The following is a 23,556-nucleotide window of genomic DNA, read 5'->3' as shown; positions in this document are numbered from 1 at the left end:
ACTGCTTCCATTCCTGGGCTCTTGCTTGGGCTTTTCTGCATTGTTTCCCAAGGGGAGACACACCCTGAGACCTGGTAACAACCTGCAAAGCCTCTGGAAGCCCCTGAGCAGCAGCTGCCGGGCAAGAGGGTGCTGTCATTACCTATTTATACAGCCGCAGCACCACGGGCATTGTCAGTGCCACTGGGTGTGCAAGAAATGGGGACATAATGACATAATTTTCTCCTCTTTTCGAGCAAGGTTGCTATTTCATGGGATCTTTGAAAGAAAGAGATTAGATGGACTGAAACTCATCAGGGAAAGACAGGGGAATCCTTCTGGTGATGAGAGAGGCATCAGCACATTCCCATCCCCACTGGGATAAGGTTGTGTTATAATGCTGTTGTAATAAGATGTCAGACTGGCTGATAATATCCACTGCCATATGATTTTGCAAAGCTTTGGCTTGGGAAGAAATACTTGTTTTTCTTCAGCAAATCCATAGAGAACAAATTCAGAAAGTTCCTTTAAAACTATAACCTCTCTAATGTAAAAGTGAGTTCAGGAGGAGTAAAGAACAGCCATGGTATCACAATGAAAAGTGAAATTCAACTTTTAAAGCGTTTTCTTCAAACGTAATTTAACAGAATACATGCTTGTTTCTTCCAAAATGTCAAAGGCATTTATGAGTCAGAGTGCAGCAGATAATTCTCTAGAGGATAAGTAAAAAAAAAGAAAAATGATTTTTAAAAATCTCAATAATTTTATGAATACTTCTATTAAAAAGATTAGCAAATGCAACACAACCCCCAAAGTAAACAGCCAAATACTGTAGCATATGTTTGTGTGTCTGTGAAAGCGTGAGTATTTTTCAGTTGCTATTAACTATTTCAAATACTAAATGGCAGCATTTCAATTCTCTTATAGTCCTTTTCTCCCTCCTTCTTCAGTAAGTGGTACTGGGGTCTCTGTCTCTGCCAGGAATGGAAATTCTCTTGGTAAAAAAAAAAGAACCAAAACCAACTTAACCAAAGTATCTAGTGAAAAGTACAATACGACAGAGTATGCTGAGCACTAGATAAAATCGGCCAGAATTTACCTATCAAAGGCAGTTTCAAGTCAACAAAAAGCTGTGCTAGCTTACAAAAACCAAAAAAAAAAAAAGAAATAGAATGAGGCAGAGCTGAGGGCAAGAGAGGCTGCAGAAATTCTACTTCCACTGCCTAAATTAATGGGTGGAGAGTGAAAGGATGTCCTTTCTTTTTTTTTTTTTTTAACCTAAGAAGGCCAAGTTGCTTTAAGATGATTTGTCAGGTGACAGTCTTGAAGGGAGTCTGATAAGTTTGTAAGTTATTCTCCTTGCTCGTAAATTCCATTAATATCTCTCTCACCTGGAGGGGAGTGGAACTGTGTAGTTATTTGGTGTTATTCAGCTATGAAGGGTCTGTAAGTGTCTTATTAGGCCAATCTACTTTTAAAAATAGTTTCTTTTAATAGAAGAGAATTTTTTCTGCATAAATTGTCTATGTGTTTATTGGATGCACTCTACTACAATGCATAAAGCTAGATAAGTCCCACCCCAACACACACCAAGCAATTATTGCTCTAAATCTGAAACTATCTGAATTTGCCTGGTGTGAATGGGTCAGCTGAAGCCAGTTCCTCTCTAATCAGTCTGCAGTGTGGATTTAGGTACATCCAAGACAAACTGTAAGGCCGCAAAGCTCCTGAGATTAAAACTCTGGACATTTCACATTCATGAAGTGCTTAATGTGCTTCGATTTCTGTCACTTGGGACACAATGCACAAACTAAAGTCAGGGTGACCCCATGGGCCAGGCTCCTATGGAGCCATTACAATGTATTTATTCTGTAATCCTCAAAACTGGGAGGGATCTATACAATAGACTAATGGCTTCAAAGGAGTCCGTTCAGCCTTCTGGGTGGAAAAATGCACTTTTTAACCCTTACAGTGCTGGCCTCTTGCTGGGTGCACCCACCTAAACAAGCAAAGGAGCCCTGCGGGCCTTGGTGGGGAGGACACACAAGGTTTGGTGTCCAGGGTGGAGATACTGAAACTCTGATTGGACCTGAGAGAAAACTGGGGGTGAGGATGTGCCTTCTTTGGATCCATTCACACCTGACTGTTCACACTTCTGTTCCTAGCGTACAAGATAGCTCTGTAGAAATCAGTTGAGACAAATATCATCATACATACGTCTAAATACATTCTCAAAATCCTGCAATGCCAGAGGTACCACTTATTTTTCAGTTTGCATGGTGCATAGGCACTCATGTTTATAGCTTTTCATAAGATCTTTATTAAATGTCATTGGGGTTTGGGGTTTTTTTATTTTTTTTTAACAAAGAGGATCAGCAAGCTCAAGGCAATACAGTACATTTCCCTAGCTCCAGCTGATACATATATTTTGCTTGAGTAAGATTTCCAGCATTTCTTTCACTTGCTTCCCTAGGTAGATTCAATAATCACAAGAGGCAGGTTGGTACCTGAGAGGTTGCTATCCTTTATTAATCTGCTTAGCAGGTGCAGCACTGATGTAACTTCGAGAAAACACACAACGCAATTCTAATAATAAACTTCTCTGTCTTCCCAAAAGGTCCTTCTCCTCAGATGGGCTTGCTTCACATCGTCCTTGGCCCTTTAAGGAATACTCTGTGCATGAGGCATGCCAGATGCAATATGTTGGAATGTGGAAATCTTCCTCCTAAGTACTGTTCTGAGACCAGAACCTGCACCCTTGCCTCACTGATACTGCTGCAGAAGTGCTAGCTGTTGCTGAGGTAAAAAAATTCCTTTTGAAAGGTTAGATTCTTCAAGTTTTGTAGTGGCTGAAATAGATGATGTGTTAACTATCATGTGACCTGAATGAAATGGAAGGATATAACAGGAGCCATATGTATACTAGGAATACAAGTTCCTGGATTGTCAATCCACTTATACAGTAAAATCTTGCAAAATATTTTAAGAAAAGGTAAAGCAAAGGGAAATTGAAAGTTGAGATGTTGTCTAACTTCTGGGTCATAACTCATAACTGGGGAATCATTTTCCATGTGGACTCTTCTTTCAGAACAGACCGTGTCTGCTTTATTCTGCAAGTTCTCACAACCGTAAAAAGAATTGAATGTGGTGTGCAATGATCTTATATGAAAGGGCTAGCCAAGACAGCCAGGAGAAGGTTACCTGTGTTACTGCTGACACTGGTCAGGCCCATGCTTTGGATCAGTCCTAGGGCCTTCATGGTAGTGGTACCCAAGCAGCTGGAATAATTGTTGCTCAAGTTTTAATGTGCTTTAAAACCATGTTACACTCAAGACTTCTGGTATGAAATGACCTATTTGATTTTTAACTTAAAGTCTGCAATTCAACTGTTCCATCATGGAAACCATGCAGCTGCATCTTACTAGTTTGGCTGCAGTAATCTGGTAGGTAGGATCCTTGGTGCTTCTGCCCCAGCACTGGGAGTTTGCAGAAATACTGCTGCCTGTGACAGGAGCATTGCCCTGTGACTATCACCAGGAGTGGGGTTTTGGTGTGAAGATACACTTTGGGAATAAACACTCCAGAAAGGTACTGTACCAGGGTGCTGTTTTCCATTTGATTCTGTTCAGTTGTAGCATAATAGGTACGGCTTGATTACATATTACAGTTTTAGGCTACTCGCAGTCAGCTGTAACTTCAGCATAGGACTGTGTTGATATTGACAATCAAGCCAGCACACTGGATGGAGAGTTTTATTACTTTACTGTAACTTTCAGTAATGGACGGACACCCAATATCAGTGTCTGAGGTGCATGTCTAAGGAAACTGACAACTTCTTTCACTGCTCCTCCCCTCTTCATTAAGACTGAGAAGCTTCAAGGGTTTGGCAGCTGAGATATTTGTAAATACCTAATTAATGAATTATGAGGAAAGCTTTTTACCAAAGTGCACCTCCCTCTACCAGCAGCACATGTAATCTACAGAAGCAGTGGCTATAAAGTCTTGTCAAGTACTTTTTTTAATCACTGTTTTGATATTGCCTTAAAGCTTCATCTGAGACTGGAGCTGGGCTGAGTCTGGTGCAGACGTGAAATAAAAAATGGTATTTGCCTCAGGAAATGTACAACCCAAAAGGCTAACTAAGGAAAGCACTGCCGGGAAAAAACAAACCCCTCAATTTCCAGGGGGAAGCTGAAGTATAGATCTGGTACAAAGCCACACAGGAAATCTTGTACAAGGAGGGTTATCACATACTACTGTACTACTTCAGGATTACTCCTAATGTAAGAAGAAATAAATAATGATGGGTCTCAGGTTTATGAAATTTGGCTGTAGAGATATCTCTAGGTAGTCCAAGAGATATAATTAGGGTCGGGCTTCTGCCATCTTTTGGCAAAAGAAGAAATGGCTCCATATGACACAGGAGATACATCATAGTCACTTTTGACACTTGCCAGTGGTAGATGTGTAAAATCTCTCTGATGACTGGGGAGAAAGTGGTCTGTACGTTAGAGCACCCCTCTGAAGCTGGCAGACTGGGGAGCCAAAAATTGTGTTTCCCACCCGAGCTGGGGACCGACCGTTGTGTTTGGCATTCCCGTCTGTGCGCTCTCCTGGGAGCTGTCTGGCTACATGTCATTTGCTGTGTCCGCCAGCTACATCTCAGATCCAAATGCAAAATCCACTACTCAGGGACATTATGTGGATTTGTGACACTACCCGTGGGACTTCGGATCCATAAACCAATGAATGGATTACAATGAGGCATAAATATAGTATTTTCATGGATGACATATAATCCTACTCAATTATTGTTCCTGTCATGTAAAGGGAAACTGTACCCATTTTTCTCATCCCTGCACACTGAAATTTCAAAAGAAAAGAAATGCTCGATGCAAAAGATTCCATCTTGTAGCTCCCTGCCTTTTATCTACTAACAATTTTAAAGCTTATATTTCCCATTATTAGGTGTTTCCTATAATTAGTTTTTTGCATCTCCACAAGATTTTTATATGGGAAATTCACTTGACAGAAGCATTTAGTTTCTGGACTGAGCAGACTGGTATGTTAGTCTCTGAATGGTGAAGTGCGTGTCACATCGTGTACTCTCACTTATGTCTGGATTGCCGTGCCTGGAAACAGCTTTGCCTTCTGTTTTGCTTCTACGAACTCTTTCTGTTTTTGAGAAACTGCTGCTACTTTGTCCTTTGCTTGAAACGACTTGGATATCATAGTAGTTTCAGGATCCAGCAAGATGTGAAATATCTCGTGCATAAAGACTTAATCCTTTCTATCAGTACGAGGCAGTTCTATGGGTGTGGATGGTCACAATAGGGGGACAATAAGGAAAATTGAGCTTGTGTTTTGTTTCCTTTTAAGACTGAAATGCCATGTTTTATTGTCAATCTGTCCTCTTTTTTTTTTTTCCCCCCAAAGCTGCCCAGGCAGTAAAAAACCTTTGGATATATGAAGTTAACATTATAATGCTTAAAAAGAATGTTTTATTAGAGAATGGATATGTGCGATGTTTGTCCATCAGGCATTTTTAGTGCAGTATGTTAAAGCTTTCTTCATACTGCAAGAGGTGCTGAAGGGGTGCTGTAGACAAAACCCATCTCTTGTAGCAAGAACTGTGATAGCTCCACAGCACCATGTCCTGCATGTGTTTTACAATGCAGAAGCAGCTGTCCTGTAACATTCAGCTGACTGTTTGTAATAGGCAGTGGCTTTGTCAGAATTCTTCCTTGCGTTTGAAAGAACTCTTTCTGGTTATGCATGGAACTGTGGGTGTCTCAAGACAAATACAAATATGTTGCCCATAGTCAATCCCACACAGGAATTTAATCAGTGCCCTTTCCTTCTGGTTAGAAAAGTTTTAGGGCACTTACGGTATGCTCTGAAACTACAGCCAGTTTCCTTAGAGGAGCAAATGAAGCATTTACATTTTCCTATGTGGGCTGAGCTCTTTAGTTGAGTGTTACCCACTGCTGTTTTTTCCCCTCTCACCTCTGTATACCCTCACCATAGCCACAGAATCTGCTTTTGAAAGGGAAGGGTCAGACATGCACTGCTGTATTTGTAACGCAGGGATCGCTGCAGTTCTCAGCACAAGTGCTTTAATCATCCTTTCATCTAAAGGAGAAGCATCTGGTCCTAAATGTGCGCTTTTTTGCCCCTTCTGCTACAGTGCTACACGGATGGTTGATTAAACCACCCCTCCTTTTTCCTGGCAGCAGGATTGGGATGGCTTGCTACCTTTGTTTCCACTTGGGGCCTCTAAATGGGGCTCTATAAAGGGAATAATAATAAGGAAGATCCAAGGCTTCTGTTGGACCCTCTCCCCAAATTTAATCTGTGCCCAGGCCCCACTGGCCAAGCTGCTCTTATGTACATTGCTAGGTCTTAAAAAAAACCTAAAATAAAGAAGCATGTGAATGAGATGATGCTGGAAAAGCTAGTGAGGAAACCAAATGCTAGGTGTATTTGTCTTAAAACACCCGGAACGGTTTAAGATGAAAGACCCAACTGCAAAAGGAACTTCTTTAAACTGTGGTTTAGCTTAAATTTACATAGATACAGACATTTGCTGTTTCCTTTACACAGATACACACATTTGCTATTTGCATTACACAGATACAGACATTTGCTATTTGATATTGCAAGTAGATCTATGCCAAGTAAGATCTTCCCTTTCCTCCTCCTCCTCAAAAAAGTTACAAAATCATTTCATTGCAGCTTTAGCATTTGGAAATTTCAAATTAAATGAAGTTGCATTTAGAAATGAAGTATCATTGCAATATTTGAAATACTGAAACATATGAATGTTGACACAAGATATTATTTATTTTTACTTATAAATTGTGGTCAAAGCAATTCAGGAGAAGTAACCCAGGCAATCTTTCTGTTAGTTTGGCTGTGGCCTTAGTGCTCTGCTTTTCATAGAATCATAGAATGTCAAGGGTTTAGAATGGACCTTAAAGATCATCTAGTCCCAAATCCCACTGCCACTGGCAGGGACACCTCTCACTAGATCAGGATGCTCAAAGCCTTATCCAACCTGTCTTTGAACACTACCGGGATTGGGGCATCCACAACCTCCCTGGGCAACCTGTTCCAGGGTCTCACCACTGCCACAGTAAAATATTCTTCCTAATGCCTAACCTAAATTTCCCCTCTTTCAATTTGCACCCTTTACTCCTTGTTCTATCACTATGCTGTTCACCTCATGTATGTAAGGTAATGGGTGCCTTCCTCTATGGGTTGATACTTGCTTAGGTTCACTCTCTCATACACAAAACCCACCAGAACTTCTGGATTTCCTTGTTTATATTAGGTTCAAAGTAACAAAACAACACATGGATGCCATCTTTTCATCAAACGATCCCTAAAGAGGTATTTTTCAAACATTCTGAGTGTGCTGAATCCCTCCATTTTCCAGTGAAGGTGCAAAGTGTTGTACAGAGAATTTTAGGCTGGTGGGAGTGAGTTTGTTCAGAGGCTCCACGTGGAGCCCCAAAGCTTTGCAGGTGGTTTATCGCTCCCCAGACGTCTGAAGTCGAAGTGAAGGAGGGAGAATTGGTCCTAACAGCAACACAGCTGCAGGTAACGTGGTCCCCTTTTAGAAGCAACTGTGCTTACTTTTTGGGCTGGTGCCAAGTCCAGGAGAGCTATTCACTTCCACACTTCACACTTGGCTCAAGTTGCATTTCTCTGAGCAGAAATAGGAAGCTGCTTTTCACCCTGAAAGGCCAGCAGCTCTCCCCATCTGATGCCACAGAGACCAAGGAGGAAGGGAGATCTGAAAGCCTTTCACACTGGCTAATGAAACATATATGAGATTGGGGCTGGTTGTGTGCCAAAAGAGGCTTTCAGCCGAGGCAAAGCATTGCTCCTTGACCAGACCTCTCTGACCACAGTACACCCATCTTCCCTTCCCTAAAATCCACTTAGGACCTCCTAGGCTCTGTCCTGGCGGCTGCAGGGTATCTCAGTACCCTTCTCACTGCAGATCCCCTGTCATTCCCTGAGAATGACCTGGAGTGGCATCCTGCTCTCTTCTCTGCCCCAGGCATAGGTGACCAGATGGCCTTTCAAGAAAATTCTGCCTCCTTTGCTGACAAGGCTCCTGGAAGCCATCCTGCTGCTGGTAGCAATGTTCCCAGAGGGAAAGGTCAACCTGTACCATGTACCTGCTGGCCCTCCTCTGCCTGTGGCTTCACATGGAGCTGTACCTGCCCTGGGCTAGAAGAGACTATACTCTTGATGGTCTGATGTGCTAAAGGCATGACCCACACCAGAAAATTCTGCAGCTTTTCTCTGTGAACAAAAAACCAACCATAGACATATTATGCCAGAATAAATGTTCTTTTGCTAGCATGGCTAACTTGGCCCTAGAAATCTCTGAAAGATGGAAAACCAACATGGGAAGGACTTTTTGGTGCTATAAACTGCATTCACAAGGCTTGAATTTTAAGCCCAGCCTTTCTTACCCAATACAGACATAGCAAGTTGTGCTCTAGAGGGCTTCATTTAGGATGACTCCCTCTAAATTTTCTCTAATTTAGAACCAAGCCAAATGAGGCCTGAAGAAGTGTCACACTATTAAAAAAAAAAAGGCAAAGGGATGAATAATTTGCTAACTCATTCACAACATGTTTCTAGATCTGGAAGATGATTCTTATGTTTACCAGCACAAGTCAAGCCAAGAGGATGCTTTCGTGCTGTTTTTGTGAAGGTTGTGCATGCTGCATTCCTCCTTGTGTGGGGAACAAAACCAGAACAGGATGCAAACTGCTTCAGATTTCTCCCACTGCTGACCTTGCTGCCACTTGTGCCAAAATGAAGAAAACAAATCCTTGGAAATCACCATGTGTGTGTTTCAATTTTTAATTGAAACTTTTTAGCTGAGCTGAAAGGTGGGGGTGGTGGGAGGGAGAGGGGAAAAAACAAAGCAACACACTTCCCTCTGCTCCCAATGAAAAGAAACTAGAGCTATTAGATTCACTTCAATTGCCTCACCTGACCTGAAATGAACTCCCTCCCTCAGGCCTGTAAGAAAATTCAATTAAAAGGTCCATCTGTGAGGCAGCAGCTGAAGGGGAATTACTGTAGGGAGGTCCACATTTTCATAAAAAAAGAAGCCCCCCTCTCTCCCTCCCCTCCTTCCTCCTCTCCTTCCCCCTCTATCCCTGATTAGGCCCGTTCCTAACCACTAAACCACAAGTCCCCCCAATTAACCAGATCTGACCAAATACCCTTTATATGCTCCATTCAGATGTAGAAACACTGTAGATTTCGTACACCCCTTAAACACCATGGGGTGGGAGAGGGGGGAAGGAGCAGAGGACAGAAGTTGGAAATCGGAACGTCCTGCCCCAATTAAGCTGGCTGATGCAATGGATTAAAGGCTGCTAATATGCAAAAGACTGTGCTGGCAGTGAAAATAATCACCATAAGGCAACAACAGTGTGCAGCAGTTTAAAAAACGCAGAGGTGACAGGGAGAAAAAGCTGGCTCCAAGGACCTGTCTGAAAAGTCTTACCAGCTTGCTTGCAGTACCCTGCCCCGGCTGTGCTCTTACGACAGAAATCTGTCCTAGACGCTTGGCTAGGATCCGATATGTTTGGGGTGTGGTGTCGTGTGTTACTCCTATGGAGGTATGACAGAGAGCCTGGGAGGGATTGGGACAGCGTGCATGGGTGAGCCACATATGGCACGTGGCTGCCGTGGAAGGTGAGCCCCAGCTCTGGTCCTGCAGGCTGAGGGGGACCTGGGGCTGTGCCTTGTGTTGCCTCCCACCTCTGGGGCCACTTCCATCCAAGGGAGGCTGATGAAGAATCAGGAACTGGCATGCCTTTTATTTTCTTAATAACATTTTTTCAGGTGCATTATGCTGGGGTTTGTAACAAATAACCAAGCGGTTCCTCGAGCTCCTGTGTGTTTTGCTTTGTGCTAGCAGAAAACCTGACTTAACCGTGCCTGAGAATACATGCACTCCCTATGCACTGACTTCATTTGTGCTTGCACAGTGTGTAATCAATCACTTTAAAATATCTAGCTCCCAGTGCTTGCTTCCCTCGCATGGTGTATATTGTGTTGAGCTACATCAGTTCAGGAGGATTCGTTCGAATATCGCCACTTTGTGAGTTCTCATCAGGTAGGACTCTTGGAGCAGAGCACAATTAAAATCTTTACACTACCCTGCTAATATATACATATATATATATATATATATATATATATTTGCTTAGAAACAGAAATGGAACAAATCCTTCTAATGTAGTTTGGAATAATAAGGGGGAAAACATATCAACAATTCATGACACGAAATAGGTGTTAAGTATGCTATTAGATTTTCTTTTTTTGTTAGGCTTAAGATTTAGTATCGAGAGCCTGTGCATTTGCTTTACAGATATTTGGCGTATAAGATATTTTAGACTGCATGGAGCAAATTGATCCTTTGGTGTCTTTATTGGCTTGTTTTCACTTTTTCATTAAATATGTAAAACGAACCTTGTTTTACTGCAATATCAACTGAAGTTCTATTAAAAAAAATTATAGACAGTCCAGACAATAAAAGGCCTTGTATATCAACCAGAGATTGGTTATCTGCTCAACAAGATCATTAACTGTGCCCAGGGGGAGACAGCTGAGGCAGGGCCGCTGGAGAGAAGATGCTAAAAATTAATTTTACAAGGAAAGTTAGCCCTGCCAAGTTTGATTTGTTTTAGGGACACTCCCTTACTCTTTATTATTCATCTCTCAAGGCAGCCTTTGAAATCAAGCAGGCTTTTGATGAAGGGGTTGGGTTTTTTTTTTGCAATGCGTATTTCCGTGAGATACCCAAAATCTCACTCATACAAATTGTCACAACTTGACAGACTTGGAACCTTATAATGTTAAATCAAGTCCTAGTGGAGGTGTGTTGGGGAGTGTGAAATAGAGTCACTGGCTCCTCCTATGCTGAATGCTTTGCACTGGAAATGTTGAATGTTGTCTTCCATAACATGCTTACAATTAATATTGTGCAGGGCACCCTCTATGCAGCTGCTCTGTATGTGTGCGGTGTATGGGGGTTTTTTGCAAGGCTTTCCAGCTGCTTTCAAGCTGTTCCTTTGAATCTGCCACAATATTCACGCCCTCCTCCCCCACCAGGCTGAAGGACACTTGAAGATTTGTTTCTTGTTGACTATTTAAAGCCCAGGTATCTCTCATGATTAATTGTGAGCCAAAACTGAATAGAGGTCGGGTGAAGAGAGAGGGGGGAGCAGTCAGCTTTCAGCAGACCACGTCTGGAATAAGGGTTTCTCCAGAGAAAGGAAGGTCTTCATGCATTAGCACTCTTTGCCTAGAGGAAACCCTTGCCTGTTCAGGAAACCTTGACCAAAACATTTAGCAGCTCTCTGTCTCTCTTTTCTCCACAGATGAAGGAGATGGAAGAGATGACCAGAAACGATGACAGAAAGGTCTCTCAGAGCTAACAGGATAATCATTTGCTGAGCACAGTAAAGGGATTTAGGCTCTTGAGAGGGAAAAAAGTCACCAAACACTCTAAAAAATAAGAGCAGATACAGGAAGCCTACAAGGTTTAATATGGGCAGTTGAATGACCTGTGTCACCTTTCTTGTGACCTCCTCTTTGCTTTTGTTTTTTTTTTTAAAGCCATGCACCTGTGTGTATAATCATCTCGTAACTTAAAGAAGTACTCTTCCTTTACCAATGATAAATCTGAGATGCATTCTTAATGCAAGGAATTAATGGAATATCCTTCAGCTACATAAGATGAGATCTTGAGAAACTGTGTGATAGAATGTAATGGCATGGGCAATCACTTAGGGGCTAATAAGAATTTAGGTAAAATGGGAATCCATCAATTGTAGATGACAGAGAAGGAGAAAGACAAGACGAAAGACAAGACTGGCCTCAAAAAGTGCAAAGGTGTATCTGACAGATGATGTTCAGCAAAGAGGAGGAAAAGGGAAGTATTATTCCACTGGGCTCCTATTTAAGAAGGCTTTGTCTGGTTCTGGCCATCTCCACTGGTAAAAGCTGAACTCAGGCTATAGCAGAGACAGGCTTCTTGGGCAATTGGGAAAATAGGAAGTTTATGTTCCAGGAAGAGTGTAGAAGAGCTGGGCTTATTCAATCTAGGAAAAGATAATTTAATGCTACTTTTTGTCTCTAAAGATACAGAGCTCAGCAGCAGGACTATGAGTTAAAGGACAGTGCTGAGATATATATGAGAATAAATGGATGTTAACTAGACACAGAATTTCACCAAGGCTTCCCAACCGTTCTGGAAAGAGGCTCTGTCGCACTGACCACTCGCTTCAGCCCGGCCAGCACCTGCGCTGCGCAGCAAGAGTGGGGAGCAGCCGAAGGCTCTTGGCTTTAAAGCTGCTCCTCTGGAGTTCGGCTCTGCCCAGGGGAGCTGAAGCTCCAGGTGCTGTGGCTGTCAGCTGCCCCGACAAGGGAGAGGATAAAAAGTAGCAGGGAGGCTTGCCACAGGAAGTAATCAAAGTCTATTAGAGGGTATCCACAGAGGACAAGACCAGATCAGAGCGGCGCAACAACTTATAAAGGGAGGTGTTACAACGGGGATGGCTTGACAGGGGACCAATAGGGGTCTTCGGGGGAGGGATAGGGACAGGCATAGACATTCATGTGGACCAATAGTCTCAAGGGGTGGAGGGAAAGGGGTCACATACGGGGCGTCGAGGTTTAGGGGATTTCCAGAGGGGAGGTATCAGAAGGGGCAGGATCTCAGGGGATTGACGAGGACCATATAAGGATAAACAGCGAGGGCTTAGCTGATGGACACCGAAGTTTCGGGAATAACGGGACGGGTTTGGGTGATTGATGGAGAATTGACTGGAACAAGGGGAGGAGAACAACCATATAAGGAGCACTGGGGAAGCGGCTAAAGTTCAGGGTGTACCAAGTGGGAACGGAGGCAAAGGGGGTAACCAGATTAAACCATTAAAACATATAACCACATTACCACAAGGCTCCAGAGAAGTTGTCCTGTAGGAGTCAGATGGGGCAAATGGCCTCTTTGACTTTCTTATGGCACTGAATTGCTTAACTGTGAAAAACGAGGTTCACTCTCCTGTTAGAATTTAAAGAGTTTAATATAAAGACAGTAAGAGACACATAAAATAAAGCAAAGGGATAACGGCCGGGTGCCTTGGCGCTCTGCCAAGAGCACCCCTGATGCCCGAGGTGAGTCCTTTTTATACCATTTTTACTGTCTGTTCTCTATTCATATTAAAACTTTTCCTGGAGCTGTTCTGCATGGCCACTCCTTGGTTCCGCCTTCTGCCTTGTGGTTTTATTTCTTTTGATTCTTGGGGTTGGGCCCGCTAGGTAAGGGTCGATGGTAGGGTGGATCTCTTAATTCCTCAGACAGTCAGGGCTGATTGCAGCTTTGGCCTCTTTGCCCCCCGGGCCGAGCGGTGATAAGGGCTCTCGGACCCTCCTGGCCGCCCGTTCTCCAGCGGAGCAGCCTTTGGGCCCTTTTGTTCCCCGGACAAAGTGTTGATTAGCAGCTCCTTGGGCCTCATCCTCTGCTCGCTTGGAGGTTATCTTACTTGCTCACACTTGCTAACATTCTTGCTAAAACGAGAGAAAACTACATCCACACAGCAAAAAGCATTTCTAACACTATATAATATCTACCTTAATACTTTGCGAGAAGCCAATATTATAATATATGTTTATAACATTAACCAAACTTGGTTAATTATGTGAGGCGGTCACTTTGAGGTATCAGTGAACTGAAATGCGTGGTGTTGAATGTTGCTTTTGGGATCAGTTTTTCTGTGTAGGGTGCCAATAATTAATGTTAAGTACTCTCAGATGTGCATGTGCACACATAGAGCAGCCTCCATTTTCTCATCATTGCCTCTTCTGTTCTACTGTGCTCAAGGAGCTGCTGTTTCTCTGCTCTTGACATCCTCCAAATTTAAGCAAGAGAGGCCCACCCTCCCCGCATGCTTCTAGAGTTATTGTCCTCCTGCCATTGCAGCCCAAGAACAAGCTGCTTAGCCCAGCACGCTGGCTTATATCACATTTTCATTATCTTTCTTCCTCAACAAAGGCCTTTAGTGAAGACACCAGGGGTTTGAAAAGAAGGAACCCATATAATAACCTGCAGAGTCTCTTGGCCTTTTCTTATGTCAGTCTTTCACACTGAAGCCCTCTTGCCTCTTCTCAGAACACCATAAACCCTGCAAAGTAATTGAGCTTAGGTGGCTGGTGTGAGGCAGCACCCTGAGGAGCCAAAAGTTTGTGTCATTACCACCTATTTTGTTCCTTTGTTATATTTAACCATATGCTTATTTGCTAAGCAGAGATCTATGTCTTGATTACGTGGATATCGAGTGCCAGCTATAACCTGAGCCCTATCTGCTAAGGGCCCCTCCAGGCACTACCGCAGCATGAATTATGAATGCTCTTTCCAAAGGACAGTGTTGTTTCCCTTTACAACAGTTGTGAGGGCAAAGCAGTTTAGGCAGTGAGGCCAGCTTATGTTTTCTGCACATTGGCCCTTTCAGGAGGTGGCAGCCATTTTGGAAAATGAGCTTTTTCCGTTCTCGTGGTAGGGTAAAATAGCAAGGATACATAAAAACGAAAGCAAAGACACAAATACTTTGCAATGTACAATCACATAATGAGAGCTGGCAATGCTGTGAAAGAGATTGCCTAAGAGAAAATGATTGATATTTGAATAGGAAAAGTTAAAGCTATTTCATTAGGAAAATAAATTTTCTGCTTTTCATTTCATAAAGGTGCTCTGATGATCAGCAGATAAATTAAAGATAGTTTTTAAGTGTGTTTTTTTATTGGGAAAGTTATGCTTCAAGCCTACCAAGGTTCTAATCCGTCTGCTTTTGAATACCCTTCCTGAGAATTCAAGGGATCTGTGTTCATGTGAGAAAGAGCTGAGAACCAGCCCTGAAGACATGGCTTGGTACAGGGTTTGGCTTAGCTGAACCCAAAGGTGAAGTATTAGAAATCACTAGTTAATTGAAAAAATATAGACCTTGATTTGGAATAATACAACTGGGCCAGGTGCTACACTAAGAAGTAATTATTGCAGTTGTATGTGGTCATCTAAGTCACACAGGGTTTTAGCCCCTTGTCTTCCCCTTTGCACGTCTGAGTAAAATATGTAGTGTTGTGCTGTGGTGCGACAGTTTTATGCTACGAGGAGGGATGGGCAATTGGTGTGAATTATACTGCACTGCGAAACTACAACTTCTGTCATCATTTATGAATATTTGCACAGCCATAAGCATATGTTTGCTCCGCTCTCCTTACCTGTAGAAGTGGGATCCCTGACTTCTCTTCTTCCTCCACACGGTATTTGTGAGGCTTACTTCGTTACTGTTTGCAAAGCTTTCTGAATTTACAAAGCTCTATGCAAATACCACGTTGCTCACTCATGTATATCCAGTAATGAAGGGGCACTTTAGGTAGATAAGGTTTAATTAGAGATGTGGAATAGTGCAATAACAGTAGGATTTTAGATGTTCTAGTATATTACTGCCTGTGCTGTGTGTAAATGATGAGGCCAAAAATTACCATTGGAATTATCTAACATGGCTGCCTGAGTAATAAGCCATAGTACTGTTGCAACATTTTTCCTTCCCCATTTATTTACCTTTGGAAAAGGTCTCTGTATGGACACAGCAACAGAAGATTTTAAGCTCTCTAGTAATTGATTTGCATTTCTCATTTATCTCTCACTAGCCCCACAGAGTTCACAGAGGTTTAAAACCATTTTACTCCAATACAAAATTCAGAAGAATATTTTGTTTTGATTTCCAAAGTAAACTTCTGCTATTAAAATGAGTGAGCAAGATGTCAGCAAGATGTAACCCCGTATTTCTAACAGAAAGGTGTAGAAAGAAGAATCCAGGTTTTCCAATGTCTGCATGGGTCTCTCACAATTATTCAAATTATGCTTAAAGCCAGACCTTTTTTCTTGGAGTTTGTTTATTTAATATGGACTTGTCTTTTTTCAGTTGTGCTTCTTCTGTTTGGGTTGTATTTATTCAACTCTGGAGTAGAGTCACATAAGTGTATGAAGAGCTGCTGTAGATCTTGTATGCTATAAATCATAGGGTCAAATTCTTGCCCCAGAGAAATCGATGACAAAACCTTCTATAGATTGGAAAGTACTTACAATTTTACCCATCATGTTAGCACAAAAATGATGTTAAAGTAATGCTAAAATAAACTGTGGGAGCTTTTGCCTAGTAAGTTTGACTATTTGTTTGGATTTGTGGTCCATTATTCAACTCTAATGACCACTATTTATTTGTTCAGTCCAATAGTCTAAATTTTTGTTGGCACATCCTTATTTTCTTAATGCCCCAAGTCTGAAAAAAGGTACGTGTGTGGTCTTTATTGCCTACATGCAGTTGTGTGGTCTTTTCACGCTTTTACCAATTTATCTGTTTACTAGCTTAAGCCTATCATAAATATTAGAGTTGAGCTAAGTAGCTTACATTTGGCTAGGCAAAACCTCACTGATCCATAGACTGTTTGGTTTTCGGTGTTATCTGAACCCACCCACCAGTTGTGAGATTCACAGAAAATATCTGGGGTTTACCTTTTTTTGTAAGCAATTCTCCTTAATAAGAATTAAAATTAGGAATAATAGCAGCCTGACAGCTGTGGTCCCGTGTCTTTTGCCATGAAATGACAGCCTTGATAGCACCAGAGTTGAGCTCTGTGGTCCTGAATTTAAATGTTAAATATTCAAGATCAGAGCAGCTCTAGTATTTTGAGCTTAATTACAGCTTTACTTTGAGCCTCTGGTAAAAAGCTGTGGGTGAGAGCACAATTTTAAGAGCCTGATCCTGTTTTACCTCGTACCAGTGTATGAGGCAGTTCAGATAGCTTCAACGGGGTATCTTTTTGTCTCAATGTGCCATATGAAAATGTAGAGGATAGTTTTTGTTCTTCCTTGAATACCAGACTGTGGTTTAAACCTTCACTCCCCATATGAAAGTGTGTTTATGCTTCTCAAATACAATAGCAGTGTGGAAAAATGAAATCTCTCGTGGTCCACTTTGACATAGTCATTGGGTTTTATTCCATTGTTCTTTCAGTGGTGTGATTTGATTTGATTTGATTTGATTCCTTAAGGTAACTTTCTTTGTGTATGTGACACTTACAGGAGAGGAATAATTAAATCAAATGGAGCAAAATCTCGGCAGATCGCCCTTTCATCAACTCTGCTCCTTGGGTCAACACTCCCAGCTTACAAACCGATTAGGAGCAAAAAACTCCATGTGAAAAATTCAGGCTTGTTTTGCTTTGTTTTGTGTATGTGGATAATTCCCTGCAATAAATCTTCCTGCACACCATCCCTTTCACTCTCTGATGTTAACAAGACTGAGATCTATGCGTATACATACACACATTGTCTGTCTCGAGCTGGCAATGTCTTGATAAGAGGTTCATTATTATCCACCACTGTCAGAAGCTGTTCTGAAATGATCTGCAAGGCGAAACATCATGTATATATTGGGGATTTTTTTTTTTAATTAAATAGAAAAAGTGTCATGAAACTTTTCTTCAAAGGTGGCAGGCAGCTGTTTCTTCTGAGGCATGTTATCCTTTTCTTAGGCAGTGGGTCTTTGATAAGTGTCTCTCAGCACCCTCAGAAGTGTTTTCCAGGTTAGAAGGATGAGAGAGAGGAGATGGCAGTCATGATGCCACCGGCTGATAAAGCCAGAATGCAGACTAAGCCTTCAGATCAATAGGAATGCAGACGGCTGTAACACCAGATTGCCTGGTGACAGCCTTAATTTCGCCTCCTGTGCTGGCTGCACCCAATTTCCAGCCCTTGGAGGAAACCTCCCCTTGCTTGCCAGGCACCCGTTCCACAAGCGAACAGCTTGTAAGCACGGGAAGGGCAGGCAGGGAGGCAGGAAAGCATCAAGAATAAACACCGAACACATGCAGTTGTTTTCCTCCCTCTGGCCTTTACGCCAGGGATGCCCACGGGTGCTTTTACCTTCACATCCACGTTGCTCCAGTGCCCTGCCCTGGCACAGGGCATTGAACTGCCTGGGCACCAGCTGCCTAAGGGTTTAGCCCTCTCTTTTCTGATGTTTTATTCAGAATAAGATTTTATACCAGTGAATCTGCTGTAATTTTTTTGGTGGGGCAAGCAAGTTTCAGCTTTACCCAGACTTGCCGGGTCTGGCTGTGCCAGCAGTTTGGGAAAGTGTGCTGGCTGGTGGCATCAGGTGGCCTGGTCAGGGCAGCTGGTGGGACAGCAGAGTAAGGCAGGCTGCCCTCCACACACAATTTTCTTGTTTTGGTCATCCCTGTGGGATCTAAAACTCCCTGTCATGCAGTCACAAGTCTTACATTGAATTACTGTAACTCGGATGTTGCATGGAATATCTTGACTTCCTCTATGGCTGCAATGCTGAGTAAAGGCAGGGATGAAACTAAAATCCTTGTTTTTCATGCAAGGCCTAAAGAGAGGCTTTGTTTCTGCTCTTTATGAAGTCGTTGGATTTTCAAATCAATAATATAATCTAAGATTGGGTTATAAAGGAGCTAAATACTGAAATACAATTACAGAAAGGCTGATGAAAATGAAAAGCAGAAAGAAGTCTTTCTTTGAAGTTCCAAATTTTCAGTTTTCAAAAGTTTACAAAACCCAGTTTATTTAACCATCTTTAATTATTGGGCACCAAGGGATTCCTGCAGGGAAGGCATGCAACACTTGAATCTATAATATAAAACTTAAATTGTGGGGCAATGCAAAAAGCAGGAGGAACCCCCCCAAATCATCTTGGTTTAATGCTGGAGATAAATACAACTTGGATGTTTGCATCTCATTTCTTCCAAATTCTAGGCTGGTGTAGGTGTAAACGTTTTTTTAAAATCAATTCTAATCTTGCGACTGATGAGCCTGCTTGTAATCAGCTTAACAAAAGTCCAGCATTCAGGAATCATTCTCCTAGACACTTTGGGCATTCCGAACCTGAGTGCAAAATCTGTGGTGTTAGCAAATTTGCTTTTCCTATTGCTATTGTATTGGACTCCTGGAAATCCTTTGATTTCATATTCATGTATATATAAATGTATATACAAATATAGGCACAAATAGTATATATAAAATATTGAACAGCACCTTGAGGATTTAAGGTCTCTTCCCAGACTTACTGCATATTTTTTCTGTCCTCTCCAGCATATAAATTTTAATTTTAAAATCAATTTGCAGTGCAAATATATCTGCTGTTGCATTCTGGGCTCATCTGAACTTTAAAAAAAGATGCTTAAAGGTTGAGTTGGCTAATACAACACAAGCATTTGATAGTGGTGAAATACAACCTCAGGGTGATAGCTAAGCTGCCTTGTGAGGGCAGCTGGGGTTGGAGGCAGCTGATCATACAAGGAGCTGATCCCTGTCGTGCACTGTGGTAGGCATCTCAAGAGATAAATTTCTCCTTATCCAAACTCTTTGCGTCTGCAGGCAGATGAGAAACAGCAGAAAGAGAAACCTTAAATTGTCTCATTTACTCGAATGGCTTTTAAAATTTGGAGCATAGTTACAGGTATTTACAGGTCAGTATCTTTAACCGTTTCATTGCTGATCATTTTACTAGGAGCTTTCAACAAATACGCCTATTCATTTTGGCCCATTTTCCCCAAAAGTGCTTACTTTCCCAGTTTTGAGCCAAAGAACTTAGACAGAGGAATTCTTGCCAACAATTTCTGGTTTAGTAAATTGAAGTATTTGCAGTTGCTAATTAAAAATATTAAGTTGTCTCTGCCATGACTACAAATTGTCAGTACAGTACAGGTTCTTTGATTTTTGTGGGCACTCTATAAAACTTGGTCCAGCAAGAGCAAGGCTAATTTGATTTAATAAGCTAATAAATATGTTTGAAATATGCTTCCTGCAGGTTATAAAAACAGAAGGGTAGAGCCACAACACAGGAAAAGGAAAAATTATGCACATTAAAAAAATACAGATTGGAGAAAGAAATCCCTACTGACGTGACCAGAATTCACTAGGAATTTCTATAAGCTAGAACAACATTTTCCTTTTTACCTGGTGGCAAAGTGCTTCCTGCAGTAAGGTCCAGGGATAAGTTATCCCCTTCAACTGCAGATAATATGCTGTGTGGCTTCCTTTACTGAATGAGCAGAGAAGGGAGCAAAACAAATGGTATAGATTTCCTTGTTGATTAATTTGACACTAAGTTTATGTTGCCTCTAAACCGATGATTTCCAGTGGGCTGGCAAATAGATATAGAAATAAATTAAAACTCGTTGTGGAGCAATGCCAAAGTCAGAAGTGGAAGTTAGAAATTTTGGCAGCTGAAGGCGTCTCATCTGTCTTCTAGGACCAAAGACAAAATGAGAGACATGCAACCCCAAATTCCCAAGCCAGAGAAGCTGGGTGCTTCTGTTAAAATAACAGGCAGTGACATCATTAACAATGTTGACATTTAAATTGACATAATTAGGTTCTTGGAGTTAATAACCCATCTGTTCAAATACATGGGTGATGCTTACCTCTGACACTGTGGTTCCATCCATAGTGCAGGCTTATGCTCGGCTCACACTTGGAGCCCTGCTTTGGATATATGGAGTCTTCTAATTTCATCTCATAAAACCTGAGGAGCCGAAGGGTGCTTCAACTGCTTGGTTGGGATCCAAAGCAAATTCTTGGGAAAGAATATGGTACGATGTACATAAGAGCCTGAGGATGCATCTCCCATAAGAAGCACTTGGGTCTGGCTTTGGAAGGGCTCAGTTCCCCATATCTCTCGCCTCCTCTTACATATCTCTGTGGAGCCTTGTGCTCTTCCAAGCACAGGTCAAAACTGCGGCGTTCAGGCATCAAAACAATAGCATTAGCAAAATCTGGAAGCTATTTGGTCAGCATCCTGCTGGGCATGTTTTGTTTGTATTTGTGTAAAGCTACTTGGTTAAAGTTACTGCTTTTGGGGAAGGACACAATTAACAGTGACAGCATCATTTGGCACCAAGCTGTACCTTGAAATGCCTCTAACAGAGTGATTATTTGGAGCAAATGTGTCTGAAGTAAGAGAGCAGTGCTCTTGTGCTTTTGGCTGTCTCCATCTGACTGTGAGTGTGCCTGTCAGAAGGCACTGACACGCTGCATTACTGATAGAACAGGGAAAGGAAAGGAAGTCTCATGACTCCTAATAATAACTTAAAAATGTTCATTTTAAGTCTTAAATTGAACTGTTTCCTACTTATACATTTATTATATATTTAGAAATTAGGTGTTTATTTTTTCATCTTGAAGTCACCATTTTTATTGTAAAATAAGCACTTTAAAAAAAAAATAAGACAAAGAATGTAGCAGAATTTGCTTAGGTTTAAGCTAAATGACTGCAGTCAAATGAATAAAATTCTTCATTAACAAGAACTTCAACCTTAGCTATGTCTTCAGTGCATTTTCAGCATCCTGCCTGAGTTTAAAAATATGTTGTTTACTGAGCTCTGCCAGTACCCTTTTCTGCATTCCGTTGGGCAAAATAGGTGTGAGATCCTAGTATGCACCACAACTAATTTTAGAAAATCTCTCATAGATCAAACTATCACGAAAAACCAGCCAAGCAGCTGGCATATTTAAATTTTTGATCTGAATTTTGGACCTCTGTTTTAAACTTGTACAGGTAGTTTTGGTACAGTTTTCATTCTGCTGTCAGCTGTTCACACTGACTCAGGAATGTCACATTATCTTGATCTGATTTGAAATTTTATATGAAAAAAAACCCTGTAAATATTTGCTAATCAGATTTATGAAGGAAATTTTGAAATCTGCTTAATTTGAGGAATAGTTTATGACTATCTGATTAGCAGAAAAGTTTTGCATGCATAACTGTGTTAGCACTCCCTTTCAGAGGAAACATGTCTATTGCAAGCTGGATCAAGTTTGGGAGATTGCACCTCAGGTAATAATAGTAATAGTAAGAGATACTTTCAATATTCACTGCATCTAGGAAATTGCAAGGTTAATGACCACAAGTACAGAAAATGAGCATGAAATAATTTCACTTTCTGTGGGTTTAGTTTAGCTGGAAACAGAGCTGAAATCCAACTGCTCTGCATGCATCTATTTCAAGCATTGCTTTCCCTGATGAAGACATGCTATTGTGTGAAATGCTCCTGTCTATTAGAAATTAGGTAATAGCTTCTTACAAGGATGGAGGCATTGCTTAATCCTGAAATCTTTTAACACATGGACTGTCAAAAGGGCCTGCTCTTATCTCATTCTTTGAGGAGGCAGTTTTGTATGGAATTAATATTTTCATTTGCTCAGGGTGTGGGCACATTTTTTTTGCAAAACTCAGTGTCTGTGTGATGACAGAATTTATTTCATTCATTATATTGCCACATATTGAAGCATTTTATTTCAATTCAGTAGACTATTTTTGTTTCCATAAATTATCCAGTCTGTTTCTCATATAAATGATGGGATAGATGCCTCTGGTGTTAAGGAAGATAAAAAGGGAAGGAAAGATATATTTGAGATTACCTTTAGTGTCATGCAAGTTATTACCTAGCAGTCTGAGAAGGGTTTTCAGAAGTGTCTGATAAATATGTTTAGAACAAGCCTGAACTGGAACTAGCAGGGCAGACAGTGAAGTTGCACATCCAGCTTTTGATTTTATCCATTTTCTCAAAATGCAGATGAATCACTGAGGGCAGAAATCCATCCTTTCCTAATCACTTTCTTAGTTTCATTTGTGTTGACCGACAAAAGGCACTGTATTTTCTATCTTTTCTGAGTAACTTTTAGTGCCCTTGATGACAGCTTGTTGGTGTATCATTGGACTTGCTCCATGTTTTGGGTACAAGCTGATGAATCTTCTTTACCATTGTGAATAGAGGGTATCACCCACATTAGATGAATTGGCAAGTGGCAATAGAGAAAATAAAGTCTGCATTTTTGTTTTGGCAGCATACATGGGCAAGGGACTGGGAAGATCTCTCTTTGAGAGGACCTTAGTGAGGTGAGAAGGAGGGTTTGCATGACGTTTTTAATGTCATTCTTCAGAAGAGGGTAGTGCAGGGAGGTTGTAGCCAGAATGCTCTGAACCTGCCCTTTGGTACCTGAGGCCATGTCCCTCCCACACCACCAGTTCAGAGTGGGTTATTGTGAAAACCAAAATTAGTGCTCCTCCTGAGAAATGAAAGGGAGAATTGACAGGGTCAGGAACTACCAACAAATTGGAGGTAGACATAAAAGGATGTTTTTTGCCAGTTTTCCTCTTCTTCTGAATCCTGGCACTAACCCAATGATTCCAGGTACTGGAACATTTGGCCAATTCTGAATGAAAGTTAGTTTTACAATTACAAAGCAAAACAAAACTTCTGGAGCATCTCCAGTGTGAGTTGGATCAGGTTTAAAATCCATAACACTCTTGGGTTTTAAGTTAAGACCAAGTAAGTTTTGATATCTATACTGCAGACAGAACTTGAAATTCTTACTAGTAAGATGATGTCTTTCTAAACCTTGGCTGTAACTTTTTTGGTCTTGGTCTTCCTGAAATCCAGTCC

At 41.5% G+C, this 23,556-nt stretch overlaps 1 long non-coding RNA gene across 1 annotated transcript in view; it reads left to right on the top strand.

The window, feature by feature from the left end:
- Positions 1-23,556, top strand: part of LOC116446658 — a 44,002-nt gene that overhangs the window by 4,342 nt on the left and 16,104 nt on the right. The window contains exon 2 of the long non-coding RNA XR_004241305.1: positions 2,597-2,780. This is a non-coding gene — a long non-coding RNA (uncharacterized LOC116446658). The remainder of the gene's footprint in view (positions 1-2,596; positions 2,781-23,556) is intronic.

The sequence above is a fragment of the Corvus moneduloides genome, chromosome 1 (assembly GCF_009650955.1).
Source record: "Corvus moneduloides isolate bCorMon1 chromosome 1, bCorMon1.pri, whole genome shotgun sequence".
NCBI lineage: Eukaryota > Metazoa > Chordata > Aves > Passeriformes > Corvidae > Corvus > Corvus moneduloides.
This window is presented reverse-complemented; position numbering and strand designations above follow the sequence as displayed.